Genomic DNA, 17,938 nt, shown 5'->3' with positions numbered 1-17,938 from the left:
CCTGTAGATTCCATCAAAATTCGTTTCAGTCACTTGGAACAACTAGACCAAAGCAAAACGATGTAGAAAAGCATGCCATGAAGCAAGCCCAGAACCAACAAAATTTCTTCTGAACGTCGCATTTAGTGGGGAAGACTCCAACACCTTAGCGATCGTATCGCCCCTTGTGACGGACAATGTTGCATAGAGCTGGATATTGTTTTAAGAATGTAGCATTATCTAGCCATTTATCATCCCAGAACTCTCCTTAATTTCGAAGAAACCGTATGGTAATAAGAAGTGTTTCTTCTTAATTCGCCGTTAGTCCACCCCAGAAGTATGAGTCACCGGGTTTTCATTAAACTTTGGACAATGCACTATAGCCAATGTGTTTTATATTTAGAAGGTTTTTCCATAGTCCATCTTCGATAAGAAGCTTCAAAAACCATTTATCACGGAGAGCTATATTTCTGAACTCAAAGTCATGAAAGTATGACTGCACTAGCAAAAATATTGTGTATCTTTCTTTCCGTGCACTGGAAAAGTTGGAAATTATCGTTCATACACTGATAGCGAATGGAAGCACTTTGGTGTGCCTGACGATTTGCGGCATTCATAGCGCCAGCCCGATAGAAAGCACCTTGGCCACCAGTTTGGCAGTGTTGTCGGTCCTTGACCTCCAACGCGTCATCATGCTTAGGTAGGAGAGATATGTTCTTTTTTGTGAGCTGATTTTGTTCGGCATCGATGCTTGGCTTTGCTTAGAGCATCTTCATCGGTAGCTCTCAAATATGCGTCGACAGGAGTGCCGGTATCTCCGTTTGGGAGACGTCGGCACTGCATCCTCTATTTGGGGGAGTTGTTCCCATATTGGCGCCCTGTGGCCCCTAATTTTTTTTCTTTTTACAATATTTTGTAACAACATATTAATCACATTTTATTCATACAATCACACAAATAGAATTAAATTATTCATACAATCAATCAAACAAATAGTACTTAAATTATTCATACAACCCAACAAACAATTAATACTTAAATTATTCATACATGCAAACAAATAGAAATAAAATCATGCATTGTTGGCTGCTCCTCTCCTCGCCCACAAATGCGCAGCTAGATCCGCCTTCAGCTATGCATGGACACCTGTATCTCGAATTTCATTGTGCATATGAAGAAAAGCAGCAAATTCTTGGGGTACATGCTCTACCTCAGCTGGTGGCCCTTGATAATTAAATGGATGATCATCCTGCACAGGTGTGTCGCGCTCGCTCTCAATGATCATGTTGTGGATGATCACACATGCGTTTATCACCTCCCACATTTGTGCCTCAGACCAAGTGAGAGCAGGGTACCTGACAATGGCGAAACGCTGCTGAAGCACCCCAAAAGCACCCTCAACATACTTGCGTGCTGCTTCCTGACATGTTGCAAAATAGGCTTCCATCTCGTTTGATGGAGAGGGAATTGTCTTCACAGATGTAGCATACGTCGGGTAGATACCATCAGCTAGATAGTACCCCTTGTTGTATGCGTGACCGTTTACCTCAAAGTTCACGGCAGGAGCTTGTCCCTCAGCTAGCCTGGCAAATGTTGTGAAGTGTATATGTGGATTGCCTAGCCCTTTTCATCAGTTCGGACTTTTGGTTCAAGTGGCTAGTGCATGAAGCTTAACATGGTATCAGAGCCCCAGGTCTTGAGTTCAAATCCTGTCTTTCACGTGGTTTTCGCAATTAAGCCTAAAAATTGCTGTTGCCCCCCTCTTTAGCCACCGCTGTTTCGGTGTGCTCTTCTTCTTTCACGTGTTGACTTTCTCTTCTCCCGTCACACGCGAGTGGGGGTGTTGCGTGTTGACTTTCTCTTCTCCCGTCACACGCGAGTGGGGGTGTTGTGAAGTGTATATGTGGATTGCCTAGCCCTTTCCATCAGTTCGGACTTTTGGTTCAAGTGGCTAGTGCATGAAGCTTAACAGCAAACACCGGAGAGCGCTGCAGCACGTTGATATCATTGTTTGTTCCTGCCATACCAAAAAATGCATGCCAAATCCAAAGCTCATGGTCTGCCACCGCCTCAAGAATGACACTGCACTCACCAGTATGCCCCTTGTAGATCCCCTGCCAAGCAAAAAGACAATTCTTCCTGCCCAATGCATACAGTCAATGCTTCCGAGCATCCCAGGAAACCCTCTTGCTGCATTCTTTTGCAGGATCCGAGGCTGTATCATCTTCTCTTGGTGCTCTCATATAGTCTTTAGCAAACACTGCTATGACGGCTCGGCATAACCTGTAGAGAGTCTCTGTACATGTCGACTCTGCGATCCGTAGGTAGTGTTGACCACCAAAACCCACCGACGAGTAGCGACGGGCAACACGAAGAGCCAGGAGGCTCCCAGGACTGCTGGTGGGTCCTGGTCCCTCGGGCGGCGGCCCGCAATGCTCCGGCACGCACGTCCGATGCTGGTGCAAGGGCGTGCCACCTGACCTATACCTGGTCAGGAAGGTGATGGATTGCTTCGACTAGTTTCCTGCATGGCATACACGTAAACACTAAATACGAGCCTCGATCGGCTCTTAGGTTGTCCTGTGAATCGGCTCAAGGAGCCGATCCACCCATGATTCGCATGAGATCTACGATAACATGGTGGTCCTGCTTGATCAATATTAGGTTAAAACGATCTACGACGATCTAGGGTTTTCACCACATAACCGGAACGTCCTACACGTAATTGAGCCTGGCAGACACGAAAGATGATAGTAAACCAGCCCTAGACAAGGCCTAAAAACCAACGTGGAGTTGATTCCCGGAACATCTTCTCTAGGACTAGCAAACTATACCTTACGTGCTACTGGATCCTTCAACTCGTTTGCAAGGCCTAACTATGTAGATATCAAACTAATCCTTGAAGAACAAGGAGCAATCGTAACGGATTAAATCTACTAAACAATGACTAAGCGAGGTGCCACCCTTGCACCTAGGATCGGTACAAGGGTGGCTAGATATCCAGGGATAGCATGATTAATCAAATACATCAAGAACGTACCGATGCTAACCCTAACATATCCATGATAATGGCGTTGCTCGCCATCAAAAAGGCTTCAGTACGAGCAACACATGAACAACGAATAAACAAGATTCTGCCTAGATCGCAAGATGCGATCTAGGCAGCATAGCGCTTACCCGGAAGAAACCCTCGAAACAAGGGGTGGCGATGCGCCTAGATTGGTTTGTTGTGAACGTGATCGTCTTCCTTCTCAATAACCCTAGATACATATTTATAGTCCATAGACTTTCTAACGTGGGAATAATCCCAACCGTGTACGAGCTAAACTCTACCTTTTAATCCTAACCGACACGTATCCTACTATATTTACAGATACACGGGCAATTTAGCCCAAACTCTTGTACAAGGCCGATTCATGCATATTTTCCGTGTATATTCTCCAAGCCCATCTCAATCACGGCCCACCTCCGATTTGGTTAAAATCTGGTGATAACACATGCCCCCCTGGTTTTGGTAATGATAATTCCAAAACCACTCTGCTTTTTCTTCGTCGGGTCATGTCGTGGCAGAGCAGAACCGTCACAGTATCCTTCATCATGATGCCTTGCCTTCTCAACTTCTCCGCGTGATCTGACAGTTTTTTTTTCTTGTGGCACCACTTCCTCGGAAACTGCTGTGGCATTAAATCTCCACTATATCCCCTTTATTTAACCGTGCCGAACAGTTCGCCTCTTCATCCCCTTGCTCTGTACTAGCCATCGGCACCAAAAAAAACCCCTTCTCCTGTAGCAATGTCTTCCTCTTCCCCCTCCTCCGCCTCGTCAGGTCTTTCTTCCCAATCCTCCTCTTCCTCATCTTCCTCCTCCCGCGAACCCACGCCGGAGTGGGATTTGACGGTGGCGCACAACCACCGCGCCCCAGAGGAATGGGACCAGGAGGACCACAACTCCTCCGTCTGGTCTGAGGACGACAAGTCCTTGACCAGCGGTGACGATGACCTCCAGTTCCTCGCCGATGGGGAACTGGAGGCGGAGAGCGAGGATGACTCGTTCTCCTGGGACGACTACACTTCCTCCGAGGAGGAGGAAGAAGAGGAGGACGACAACTCCCTCGAAGACTACCCGCCGGCGAAGCGCTTCCGCGCCGGATCAGATGACGACGACGACGACGACGAGGAGGAGGAGGAGGCTCCCAATGAGGGCTACGGGAGCAGCGACGAGGAGCCCGCCGGCAGCAGTGCCGACCGCAGCTCCAACGGCGACGACGAGGGCAGCGACGGCACGTAGAGTAGCACCTACTAGTATAGGTCTAGTAGTAGTAGCAGATTGGTCAATAGACCTCTCTTTTGTTCTTCCTCCCTTGAGCAATCGGCTCTTTCTTTGTAAAAAATCCCCTCTATTAATGAAGAAAATGTTCCTATGTCGATTTTGCTTTCACATCAAATTTGCCGATTGCCAAAGTAAGTCAACGCACAAAGAGCCGATGGCAGGGCATCAGCCTTTACCACAAAACGCGATTAAGGCCAAATCAGTTGCCTATTTACGCGGTCATCTGAACCTTCGTTTGAGAGAATAAAATCAGATCCCCCAAATTGCCGTCCAAACAGGTCCAATCCGTGCCCAGGCCAACCTTAAATCTCAAATGCACAGATTCAACTCCTCAGCGAATCCAATGGGAGAATCATCCCAAATGTCACGGTCTCTGGCCTGAAAATGATCTGTTAACTGCTCAATTGAGCTTGTTCCTCTAGAGTCGATGGCTATGCATCGGCTTTTTATTTATTTATCTGAAGTCGATGTCCGTGCATCGGCTGTACTGGTATCCATATTTCTAAAGTCGATGTCTGTGCATCGGCTGTGATTTGTATATAATTTTTTTTACTGGCCGATTTTATACATCGGCTCCCCATATTTCACTGTCCGTCATCCCACAATATTTCTTGAGATGTTGACCATTGACAGCTACTGGGAATTTAACACCGTCCAGTTGCTCGAGCATGTATGCATTACCCTTCAAAACCTGGTCGACTCTGTACGGACCGTGCCAATTAGGAGACCATTTACCATATTCTTTATCCTTAGTCCCTAATGGCAGCACAGCTTCCCATACTAGATCACCAACCTGAAACTCCTTTGGTCTCACCTTCTTATTGTATGCGCGGGCTACCTTGGCTTTATTCTCTTTAATCTTCTCCAACGACCAAAGTCTGAGTTCCGTTGAATCCTCAATAGTATCACTCATCAGGGCTGCATATTCTTCAGCTGTTAGATCATTCTGAAACGTAACACGTCTCGATCCAGCCGTAATTTCCCAAGGCAATACGGCTTCCTGCCCATAGACCAGCTGGTATGGCGAAGTTTTTATAGCTCCATGGCATGACATGCGATAGGCCCACAAAGCTTCTGACAATACCTCATGCCAACGCCTAGGGTTCTCGTCAACTTTCCTCTTAATCAGCTTGATAAGGCTCTGGTTGGACGCTTCAGCTTGCCCGTTGGCTTGAGCATAGTATGGAGACGATCGGATCAGCTTAATCCCCATGTCATCGCAGAACTTTCTGAATTCCTTAGAAACAAAGACCGATCCTCCATCGGTCGTGATAGTCTGGGGAATCCCGAATCTATGAATGACATGTTCTTTCACAAAATTGATAACATCTTCCGATTTTACCTTCTTCATAGGGACAGCCTCCACCCATTTAGTGAAGTAATCTGTAATGGCCAAAATCCACTCGTGGCCTTTGCTCGATGCAGGATGGATTTTACCGATCATATCCATGCCCCAACCTCGAAATGGCCAAGGCTTGATGATGGGGTTCATTGCTGATGCGGGCACCATCTGAATTTTCCCAAACATCTGACACGCTTGACACCCTTTATAGTACCTAAAGCAGTCCTCAAGCATGGTGGGCCAGTAAAACCCTGATCGCCTAATCAGCCACTTCATCTTATGAGCCGATTGGTGAGTTCCACAGGCGCCTTCATGCACCTCGTGTAAGAGCCGATTAGACTCGGTTGGTCCCAGGCATTTGAGCAGTAACCCTTCTAACGTCCTGTAGAACATGTCATCTCCTATAAGGACATATTTCATGGCCTTATACCTTATCCGTTTAGGTGCCCCCGAGCCGGATCCTTCAAGTAATTGAAGATATCGGCTCTCCAGTCATCCTGTTCCAGGAACTGCACCTGAACTTCTGACCCGTCTGGTATGTCCTTGTAGCCTGACGCCATCTGTGCGAGATCGTTGGCCTTGGTATTTTGAGATCTTGGGACCCAATTGAAGTTGATGTACCGAAATTGTGCCATCAGCTCACGGCATTCCATCCATAATGGGAAGAGTGACTCACTCTCGCACTTGTATTCGTCCGTGAGCTGGGAAATCACCAACTTAGAGTCTCCAAAAAGTTCCACCGCTTCTGCCCCGGCTTCCAAAAGCAACTCCATTCCCTTGCGTATTGCTTCATACTCAGCGACATTGTTGGTGAAAGGGGTAGATAACCTGATGGAGAAGGAATATGTTGCCCCCCGAGGCGACACGAGCAGAATGCCGATGCCACAACCATCGTCACAAGCCGATCCATCGAAGAACATAGCCCATGCACGTACAGATAGTGCTGCTATATTAGTATTGATTCGTTCAGCAATGAGATCGGCCAACGCTTGTCCCTTGACTGCTTTCGCGAGCTGATACCGGAGATCAAACTCCGATAATGCAAACATCCATTTACCAAGTCGGCCTTTTAAAACAGGAGCCGACAACATATGTTTGACGACGTCTGATTTGCATATGATGATGATTTCTGCCGTCAGAAAGATGTGACGAAGCTTGGTGCAGGTGAAAAACAAACAGAGGCACAACTTCTCGATCTCAGGATACCTCGTCTCTGCATCCAACATTCTTCTGCTGAGGTAGAAAGCCACCTTTTCCAGACCATCATAAAGTTGCACCACTACTGACGCGATGGAAGTGTCGGCTACCGATAAGTAAATGTAGAATGGTCTGTCTTGCTGAGGCGAAACCAGCACAGGCGGTGTCGATAGATACTCCTTAATCTCGTCGAACGCTTGCTGCTGCTCTGCCCCCCAGTGAAACTCGTCATCAGATTTAATTTTCACCAATCCCATAAACGGCTCAATTCGTCCCGACAGATTGGAGATGAATCTTCGGACGAAGTTGATTTTGCCGATGAGGCATTGGAGCTCCTTCTTCGTGGTAGGTGGTTGCATGGTGCGCACTGCCTCCTGGCTTTTCAGGCCGATCTCGATTCCACGTTCATGAACCAAGAATCCCAAGAACTGACCGGCCATCACCCCAAAGGCACACTTCTTTGGATTCATTCTCAGCCCGAATTTTCTGGTTCTGTTCAGGATGCGTCGCAAATCCTCCAGGTGTCCTTCTACGGAGACAGACTTGACCACCACGTCATCGATGTAAATTTCCACCAACTTGCCGATGAGATCATGAAAGATGTAATTCATGGCTCTTTGGTACGTTGCACCGGCATTCTTCAGTCCAAAAGTCATGACTACATATTCAAACAAGCCCACTGAACCCGGTACTCTGAATGCAGTCTTGTGTATATCTTCTGGAGCCATGAAGATCTGATTGTAGCCGGCGTTGCCATCCATGAAACTTAAGACCTTATGACCAGCAGCTGCATTGACCAATGTCTCTGCTACCGGCATGGGATATTCATCCTTTGGAGTGGCTCTATTGAGATCTCGAAAATCTATGGCAACGCGCCATCGGCCATCCTTTTTCTGTACAGGCACTATATTGGAAATCCATTCAGCGTACCTGCACGGCCTGATGAACCCGGCGGTCAACATTTTCTCGACCTCTTTCTTGACTTCTTCTAGGATATCGGCCTTCATCTGACGTGCACGTTGCTGGAACGGCCGAAATCCTTTCTTGAGAGGGAGCAGATGCTCAATGATGCTCCTGTCTAACCCAGGCATCTCTGTGTAATCCCATGCAAAGCAATCTGGGTATTCTTTTAGCAGAGCTATCATCTGGCTCTTGAGATGTGGATCTAGCTTTTTGCTGATAAAAGTTGGTCGTGGCTTATCCCCAGGACCAATGTCAACCTCTTCTAGCTCATCAGCCGATGTAAACCCATACCCTAGCTTTCCGTCGCCTGCTAGATCGATGTTAAACACAGGCAAAACGTATGGCGAGGATAGTATGGGCCGATTGCTGGAATCGGCCCCCATTTTGATTGCATTGCTCAATGAAGGTTTACATCTTGTTCGTGCTTTATTGTGACTACGTGACATGCTTGAGATGAGATGGTCACTTTTTATTTTTTGGGGCCGATCGCAGGGATCGGCCTTGCCACGTATGTCTGTTGCCTTTGCTCTTGCTATACTGTCAGGCCGGTGGATAAGACCAGCCTCACCCCGTTTTTTGTCACTTCGATGCACTCACAGCCGTCCAAACTGATTCCGGAGAGAGGCTCTTGGTCTCCCGCTTCCCAAATGTTCATGCCAGCCGTTGAGATTTCGGCTGAATCATCTGCATGGACGACCTCCACTTCATCTCCATCCCACTGTATCAAGCATTGGTGCATCGTGGATGGAATGCAGCAGTTAGCGTGGATCCAATCTCTCCCTAGTAGGACAGCGTAGGTGCTTTTGCTGTCGACGATGAAGAATGACGTAGGGATGGTCTTTCGGCCTACAGTTAAATCCACGTTCAGAACGCCTTGTGCTTCTGATGCTTGGCCGTTGAAGTCGTTCAGAGTGACGTTGGTTTTGATCAGATCCGCGCTAGAGCGTCCCAAGCGATCTAGCATGGAGTATGGCATTATACTGACTGCTGCTCCCGTGTCAACCAACATCTTGTTGACAGGCTGCCCGTTGATATAACCTCTCAAGTACAGGGCCTTCAGATGCCTGTAGCTCCTTTCTCGTGGCTTCTCAAAGATAACTGGCCGTGGGCCGCAGTCGAGCTGTGCTATAGGTGCCTCTTCTGTTCTTGGAGCACAAAACTCCGATGGAAGAATGAACACCATGTTCGTGCCAGCCGATGTCTTATCATCGGCTTTCTTTTGTTTGGGGCGCCACTCTTTCTTCTGTGGACGACCCTCCTCGTCCAGAGTTTGCTGAATTTTCGCGGCCAGATCGGGCCGCGCTTTTCTTAACGCGTGTAGGTATCGTCTCTCGGCTTCCTCCACGCTACGTAGTCGCTGAACCCTACGCTTTTGAGAATGGCTGAGTCCATCAGGGCACCACCTTGGCCGGTGGTATCTATCTTCTTCTTCTTCATCTTCATCTTCTAACTCCTCGAGATCTTCCATCCGAGAGGACTCAGCATGCTTGTTCCGAGACGGGAGAGGCCCTAGACGCTTGAACACTGACACATCTCCTGCGTCCCTCTTTTTCTGTCTACACTCTGGGCAGTTGCCGATTGTAGGCAATCGGCTCATCCCTGAATCCCAGCAATGCTTGAAGAAAGGACAATCCCAGTGTCTGTCCACGTCGTCCTGCTCTCTTGACTTTTCCTTGGCACGGCGCTAATATCTTTCGTCATCTCGATCATACCGACGATATTTCCTGTTATCCACACTAGACCGACGATCTTTTTCGCCGTCGCTGTCGTATCGCCGGCGCTGGTCGTACTGACGCTCATATTTGTTGAGGAGGTGCTCGGAGAGAGGTCGCTGGTACCGCACGTTCCTCACTTGCTCCTCTGTGATGTAGCGCTTGTCATTACGTTGGGGCCGGTCGCGTGGAACGGCCTCTTCTTTGTCCTTGCCACGAGAGCGGCTGCTCTCGTCTTTGTCCTTACCAGGGTGGTGCACAGGCCCTACCATGTTAATGCTGAACGAGAAACCTGGATGGCACCTCCCGGGGTAAGTGCACTCTACCATGTTAACGCCAGGGAAGGGGTGCGTGTCAACTTTCATGGCGTACTGGCTGAAAATTAGACGGCCTTGTTCTATCGCCATTTGGATCTGCTGAAGCCACACCCTGCAGTCGCTGGTGGTATGGGTGAACGAGTTATGCCACTTGCAGTATGGCCTTCCGTTCATCTCTTGCACTGTAGGGATTTTATGGCCTTCGGGTAACCTCAGCTGCTTTTCCTTGAGTAAGAGGTCGAAAATGTGCTCAGCTTTGCTTACGTCGAAGTCAAACCCTTTTGCAGGACCTTGTGGTTTAACCCATTTGCAGGACACGGGGTTTTCCCCCCGAGTCCATTCAGCCACGGCTACCTCATGATCTCCTGCAGAGTCTTCATCTTCTTCTGTCTCAACCAGGACTACCGAGCGCTTGAACTTGTCCTGGTACAACTCTGGGTGGCGCTGTTCATATAATGATAGTTTCTGAACCATATGCGCCAGTGAAGTGTACTCTGCTTGGGAAGCCATATCCTTGATCGGTGATGCGAGACCCACCACTGCCAGATCGACTGCTTCTTTTTCATTCATACGAGCCGAATAGCATCGGTTCCTGACGGCCCTGAAGCGCTGAATGTATTCCGATACCGTTTCTCCGCGCTTCTGTCGTACTTGTGCTAGATCGGCAATGCCAGCCTCGGAATCTTCTGAGTGATATTGCATGTGGAACTGTTCTTCCATCTGCTTCCAAGTCCGGATCGAATCTGGTGGCAGCGAGGTGTACCACCCGAAAGCCGATCCTGTGAGAGATTGCGCGAAAAACCTCACACGTAATGGGTCTGATGCTGAGATCATGCCCAGCTGCGCCAAATATCGGCTCACATGCTCAACTGAACTAGAGCCTTCTGATCCACTAAACTTGGAGAATTCAGGGAGCCGATATTTGGGTGGTAATGGGATCAAATCATACTCGTTGGGGTAAGGCTTGGAATAGCTGATTGCCCTCCTTTTCGGCACCATGCCAAACTGGTCCCTCAAGATTGCATTGATCTGATCCACGGTGCTAGCTGCAGGAGTTGAGCTTTGATGATTCGTTGGAGTGGCATATTTAGCTAGCCACGCCTGCTTCTCGGGATCCGATCCAGAAATCCCTCCTGCTGCTCCAGAAACCCCTACTGTTGCAACCTGGTTCGTGCGCGCCCAGTTATTGCAGTCTGGCACACATGTGCACATGTATCCGTGCGGGATCTCCTTAGGCGGTTCATACAAGAACTGGTAATCACTAGGATCGCCACCGATCTTGTAGACGACGTATGCCGGTGAACTCGGCAGTTCTGGTGCTGCTAGCGCGAACGGCAGCGGTGGTCTGGTCTGGAACGGTATCTCTCCTTGGTGAGTCCCTAGGGCAGGTCCTGATGGAGAGTACTGATGCTTCATGATTTCCTGGACCACGCGCAGCGCGACACGCTCTAAAGCGTTCACCAGGCTCTCAGAATGGCGGTGTAACGAATGCGCTACCATGTGATTAACCTCCTGACGTAGAGACCTGGTGCGTTCTTCTGAAGGAGTAGACAGATCCACTCCATCGAGAGCGCCTTCAGCTGAGAACCCTTTCCACCTGATGTCGTGTGAGCGGGTCCTCTGAAAAGAGCCGATGAGGTCGGCATCGAAGAGAGCTTTGATCTCGTCATACTTCTTCTTGTACTCCTCAGACAGGTCTTCGTACGTGACTGGATCTTCCGCCATCTCTGATGCGGATGTTGATGCAGTTGATGTAGAAGAAGGTCCCACCGGGCGTGCCAGAATGTGTTGACCACCAAAACCCACCGACGAGTAGCGACGGGCAACACGAAGAGCCGGGAGGCTCCCAGGACTGCTGGTGGGCCCTGGTCCCTCGGGCGGCGGCCCGCAATGCTCCGGCACGCACGTCCGATGCTGGTGCAAGGGCGTGCCACCTGACCTATACCTGGTCAGGAAGGTGATGGATTGCTTCGACTAGTTTCCTGCATGGCATACACGTAAACACTAAATACGAGCCTCGATCGGCTCTCAGGTTGTCTTGTGAATCGGCTCAAGGAGCCGATCCACCCATGATTCGCATGAGATCTACGATAACATGGTGGTCCTGCTTGATCAATATTAGGTTAAAACGATCTACGACGATCTAGGTTTTTCACCACATAACCGGAACGTCCTACACGTAATTGAGCCTGGCTGACAAGGTATTAACTTGTCAATGCCTACGGGTTGTAGACTAGGGTTTAGTTGGAAGTAGAGGGCAAGTAGATCTCGAAGGTTTCAGCCGAAAAGTACTCGACGATTATGAAACTAGGGTTTGAGAAACAATGATTCGATGATTCTTCGTCCCTCGACTCCCCCTTATATAGGAGGTGGAGCCGAGGGATTCGTGTTGTACAAGTTACAGAGTCCGGGAAGGTTTCTAACTCATCCCACAAGATTACAAATAACACTTCCTATTACAACTCTAGCTTTCCTTAATAATATCTTGGGCTTCCGAATCTTCTTATTCTTCGGGTAGTGGGCCTTCAGTAAACCCCGGGTACTATCTTCGGCAGGCCCATTTGGGATGCCTATGTCAGTAGCCCCCGAGATTTTGCTTGAATCGTAGAGTCAGGGAAAATCTCCACTGTTTATTTTTATTCGACAACTTTAACTTTTCTATATTTCTTCACATAAATTTCTATATTGTACAGGGATAATGGTAGTTGGGGCTAGTTCATCTGACGGATCAGGTACTAGTTAACTGCTCTAGTGGCAATCCGCAAAAACCTACTTCAAGATCACGTCCCTGGACATGATCTCGGGATACCGGTGTAAACTTCGATAGGTGCCGCTTAAGGTCTTACCATTCTGTCGAGTCCCAGTAAAATTTATCGGGTACCTAACACGTCCGTTAGGATTTTTCTTCGTATCTGTTGATATGGATAAAAGTAGCAAACCGACGTTAGAGACGGCGCCACACCACACAGAACGGATCTGGGGTCTTACCTTCGCAAATTTGCGGCATTCAGAAATTGATTGCATCTTTGGCGTTCTGAGAATATATTGTCGAGTGCTTATTCGGCTGTTGGAATGGCACATTTTATCGAGTCAAAGATGACCTATATTGCTCTCCCGATGGGAGTATATGCAGAGTTATTTATAACTCGAAATATACTCTTTTGCTCTTCTATCTTTCTTCTTTTCATTCTTTCTTTCTCTTTTTTATAATTTCATCGGGCACGCGAACAGCGTTCCCGATGGGAGTAGCCCCCGAGGCTACAGCCAAGGATTTGTGCTTGGTTGTAGGCTCCACGCCTTATGCCGCTATATTTTTTTCCTCTCCCGAAGTTTTACAATTGCTCGGGTGTGCGAACAGCGCTCCCGATGGGAGTAGCCCCCGAGGCTATGAACAAATATTTGTATTTGGTCATAGGCTCACGCCATTTCTATTTTGTCTTTCTTGATCTTTTCATTTTTTCAAAGTAGCCCCCGAGCATTTGATCAAAAACTTGTATTTGATCAAAGGCTCACCAATATTTTTCCATGTCGCCTTTTACGAAGCTGGTGAGGCGAAATTTTTTTTTCTGCCTAGGTGACGTTATTGCTGACGATAGCCACGATTGTGAGTCCGAAAATCGCGAGAAGTTTTCTCCCGCTGCCTTGCGGGCCCAATTGATCCACTATGTTGACATGTCGTGCAAGTGGGGGACACACGTCCTCCGCTTTTTCTGGCGCACGCACCGTAACTTTTCCAATGTTAAAATACTTTTTTACCCTTGTTTCCACGTGGCTATCATCTGCCGCACACTTTTCCCATCCAACGGTTCGCCGTTTCGGCGCACCTCTATATAAGCACTCCTTCTTCTTCCTCGAGCACTTCCGCTCGCGCCGTTCTCCTGCTCTCCTCTGCAAAACCTCCTCCTGCACTCCTCAATTCCCTAAGCTCACCTCCTCCAAGCTGCATTCCTGTGCCATTGTTGATGCCACCACGTCGGTTGATCAAGCACAACACGCCGGAATCATCAATGGCTGCCGTGGATCTGGGAACGGCGGAGTGGGAAAGGTCCAAGATTTCCACCCAGGACATCAATCTGCTGAAGAAGCTGGGGATCAGCAAGAAGCCCAAAGCGCTGAGCTTCCCTAGTGAGGAAAGCTACCCAACCCCTCCAATGGGGTATCAGGTAAGTTTTGTCGACCACCTCATCCGCGGTCTTTCCGCCCCCATTCATCCTTTTCTCCGCGGACTGCTCTTTATTTACGGTCTGCAACTTCACCACCTGACGCCCAATTCCATCCTCCATATTTCTATTTTCATCACCCTCTACGAAGCCTTCCTTGGCGTCCAGCCTAACTGGGCGCTATGGAAGCGCATTTTCTTTTGTCGCCGCAATGGCTCTCCCAATGTCGCCTATAATATAGGTGGCGTTGTAATTTCCGTTCGCCCCACCGTCGATTACTTCGACGTCAAACTCCCTGACTCAATTCAGGGGTGGCGCAAGAAGTGGTTGTACATTCAGGAGGAGAACCATGGATGTGCTGAAGACAACATCCCTCCTTTCGATGGCGCCGAAAAAATTCTTCGCCGCCGCTCCTGGGACGAGGAGGCTACCGAAGAAGAAAAAATAACGACAGAAGCCCTGATGACTCGCATCCATGAGTTGCAAAATACTCGCGGCAAAGAGTTGTCAGGTATCCAAATCACGGCGTATTTCCTTAGGACCAGAGTGCAGCCTCTTCAGGCTCGTAAATATCCTCTCTGGAAGTATGCTTGCGACAAGGACACAGATCGGTTGTCAGCGGATTTAGAGGTCAAAGACTTAGAAAAGCTTGTCCGAAAAATCTCGTCTCTCAGCAAAAAAGATCCTGTCCCTTCTTCTTGCCGTGTAAAGCCATTCAGCGCCACCAATCCACTTCCCAAGGTAAACTTTGTCGCTTGATTTGTTATTGCTTTGCTATCCCCTTGTTTTTGTAATTCCTTTACTGACATCTTCCCCTGTTTTTTGTACAGAACCACCCAAATCTTATCTCGCTTCCTCCCCTTCCTGAAGGTGGAGAAGTCGAAGAAAGGGCCGTTGTCACCGATGACAACCAAGATGCCCCCTCCTTTGTGAATGAACCCGTGGATTCTCTAAAATCTGCGGGATCTTCTGAAAAGGAGGCTGCCTCCGAAGGCACTGCATCGGCACAATCTCCTCCTCCTACTGTTTCTCCAAGGAACAAGAGGAAAAGGAATGATGCCGAAGATTCCGGCACCTCCAAAGCCGAAGAAGTTGGTCCTTCACGTCAGAAGGCAACTTATGATCCATATCTTGAATCCCTCATCAGCTCGTAAGTCACTTTTATTTCCCTTATTTTTTGTACTCGAAGTTTTTTGCCTATCTTGCTTTTTATGCTGTCGACTTTTGATCGCAGTGATGATGAGGAGGAAGTACCAACTCTTGATGTGGCTGCTCGAACGAGTACGTCACACACTTTAATTGTTTCGGAGACGTCAGTTGAAGGGGAGGAATCCTCGCCTCCTCAACAAAATGTTGGCGCTCCCACTCCTCCTTCAAGCCCTCTTGTCCCTTCACCAAAAAGGACAAGGGTTGAAGTAATCCCGGAGCCTACCCTCCAATTGGGTAGCTCCTCTAATTCTCTCTTGGATGATGTAAGTTCTTGATTTTTTTTGTCATTATCTATATTTCCTCTGTTTGCTTTTTCATGCCTTCGTATTTTTCCCATACCGACGTTTTCTTTCTTTGTTCTTCTTTGACAGCCTATGATCAAAGAGCTTGTTCGCATCGGTGCTCAATTCATTGGGTACCGTGAGTATGCCAGCAAGACTGAAGGTACTAACTTTTTTGCTGACCCTTGTGTAAAGCTCCTTGCTCCTTTTTTTGTCGCCATTTTGATGATTCTTTACTATTTTGGCAGAGAAACTTGCAGAAGCCAACAAGCTTGTCGACACGCTTGCTCAAAAACTAGAGCAAAGTGAAACGGCTCGCAAGAAAGCTAAACTTGACGCTAGCCAAGCTAAAGCAGAGGCTGATAAGGCCAAGGCAAAAGCTGCTGGTGTCGAAGATCTGCAAAAAAGACTTGATGATGCCGAAACTGCTTTGAACGAGCACAAGGCCGCACAGGCTACTCGTGAACAGGCGATCAACAAGCGCTTGAACATGCAGAATCAACGCTTCCTTGGTAATTTTGTCGATCCCTTCTATCGTTGTTAGACTTGCTTTTCCTTGCTTGCTGTCGACCAATATATATTTTCTGCGGCAGGTAAAACAAACCAAGAATTTGAGATTGAAGATCCCGACAATGATCCTCTCCTTGACGCACTATCTTTCCTGGAGTTTCATGGAACCGAAGTTCGCGAAGGCATGGAGCATGCTGACGCAGGATTATCAAAGCTGTACCCCTACTTCTTCCCGAAGAAAGAGGAGCCCAAGACTTTCCTTGCTCTTGCCAAGGACTTCAATCCACCAGAAGATCTTGGGCTGAAGATGCGCCAAGAAAACATGAAGATTGCTGTCGAAAGCACTGTTGCCTTGGTCGCTGACAGCCAACAAACTGTTGACTGGATGAAAGTTGGCGACACCGAACAGATAGAGCAACAAAAATGGCGATCTTTGATCAAGGCAGCCAAGCCCAACTCGAAGAAAATCCTGGCCTATCTCGGGATCAAGCCATCTGCAACTCCTAGCTCATCAAGGCCGGAGGTCTAGTTGAATGCCTCTTCTTTTTCGTTCTTTGTTTTTTCTTTTTCTTTTGCTATTGACGCCATACTAGCTTTGGCAACAATTATTTCAGTAGTCCTTTTGGAGAACCCCTTCTGTAATATCCATGTAAGTTTCCTGGAAATCAATGAAATTCTTCCTTGCACTATTATTGATCCTGAGACTTTCTTTTCCAGTTAATATTTGATAACTACTCGACCAATCCTTGCTCTGCTGATACTTCGCCTGCTTCTTCATTCTCGAAGAAAGCCTTTACCGGAGATTTTTCAAGTGAACACTTGTCGCAAGATTTGCAACAACTTCGCCAACAACTCCAATCCATGAAGAAACAAACTCTTGCGATGATGGAACAATCTCGACAAGCGTCCGAGAGAGAGAAAATTGCTCTTCAACAGGCAAGAGAAGCCATTGCTGCAAAGGATGCTGCTGTTGCTGAGGCTACCGAAACTTCTTCTCGCAAAAATTATATGCTTCAACTAATGACTGACGCCAGCTTGGACATGACAGGTATGTTTCCTGTTCATAACCATGTTGGATGTTGTTCTTGCTGTTTTTTCTTTCCTTGATAATTTGTTTGCTGTGCCAGGCTCATTTTTGGATACTGCTGCCGAAGACCAACGTGTTGAAGCTCGATCCAATGTTTTGCTTAGATTGGATGCACAACATGGATCTAACTTTTGGGTTACTCCTGAGCGCACCCGCCAAATTGTCAGATTCCAAGATCGCGCGGCTCAGGTCCGTGACTTCCTCGACTTCTGTACGAAGACTTTATTTTTAGTTTATGGAACCATGTTCCCTCGGAATAAGATGCCAGAAACCCTTCCTGCTTTAATGGAAAAATTTCGAGATGCTCCTCGAATCCATGGCTTTGTACGGGCTCAACTCTCTGCTGGCGTAAGATTTGCCATGATGATGATAAAAATTTGCTATCCAAAATTGCCCATGGATCAAATTGTTCCCACGTGCCTGGCTAAAATGTCGAAGAAGAAGAGAAATATGGGCAAGATTGATGATTTGGTGACTCCTGTCGCCGAAGATATGATGGATGAACTTCTTCGGATGGATGCTGAATTCTTCGTGAAGGGAAGCTATGCTGAGCATAGTACTCGTCCTTCTAATGAGCGAATAACCATAGACCATGTGCTAGGTTTCCATTGAGGATTTTTTTTTCTTGCTGTAGTTCCATCATTGATACGTCATTGTATATTTGTAAACATGATCTATATTGTAAAGCTATCAATTCTGTATTATTTCTATTTTGGATCACCGAGCCCCCGAGCCTTTGGCTGGAGTTTATACTGTTTTGCTATCTCAAAGATTTTTTCCTCTTGTCGTAAGAAGACATATTTATTTTTCCATCGATGGGTTACAAGCCCCCGAGTGTCTTGGTGACGAAGT

Source organism: Lolium perenne, chromosome 3 (genome assembly GCF_019359855.2).
Source record: "Lolium perenne isolate Kyuss_39 chromosome 3, Kyuss_2.0, whole genome shotgun sequence".
Classification (NCBI taxonomy): Eukaryota; Viridiplantae; Streptophyta; class Magnoliopsida; order Poales; family Poaceae; genus Lolium; species Lolium perenne.
The sequence above is the reverse complement of the archived record's forward strand: the minus strand, read 5'-3'. Positions refer to the sequence as shown.